This window comes from Sinocyclocheilus anshuiensis, unplaced genomic scaffold (genome assembly GCF_001515605.1).
Source record: "Sinocyclocheilus anshuiensis isolate Anshui unplaced genomic scaffold, SAMN03320099.WGS_v1.1 scaffold1038, whole genome shotgun sequence".
NCBI classification, from domain to species: domain Eukaryota; kingdom Metazoa; phylum Chordata; class Actinopteri; order Cypriniformes; family Cyprinidae; genus Sinocyclocheilus; species Sinocyclocheilus anshuiensis.
In genome coordinates this window covers 65,029-65,254 of record NW_015536540.1, presented here as the reverse complement: position 1 = coordinate 65,254, position 226 = coordinate 65,029, and the positions used below count along the sequence as shown (strand labels likewise).

Below are 226 nucleotides of genomic sequence, written 5' to 3'. Positions count from 1 at the left end.
CATTGCTGTTCATAAGCGCAGCTCTGCTTTGTTTACAGCAGTAACCAAGGAAACACTGTATCATTGCGGTTCATAAGTGCAGTGCTGCTTTGTTTACAGCGGAAACCAAGGAAAAGCTTTAAGCGCCGCCTGCTGGCAGAGAGTGCATCTGCATCTCGTTCAGCTCATCTGCAGTTTCTGTTTCATGCAGATATTTTTTATGTATAGTTTCACAAAACTGAAGTCA

The 226-nt window shown here is 43.4% G+C and overlaps 1 protein-coding gene across 1 annotated transcript in view; it reads right to left on the bottom strand.

Moving 5' to 3' along the window:
- LOC107696885 (ras-related protein Rab-5A) overlaps nt 1–226 on the bottom strand; it is a 6,605-nt gene that overhangs the window by 3,775 nt on the left and 2,604 nt on the right. The window lies entirely within an intron of this gene.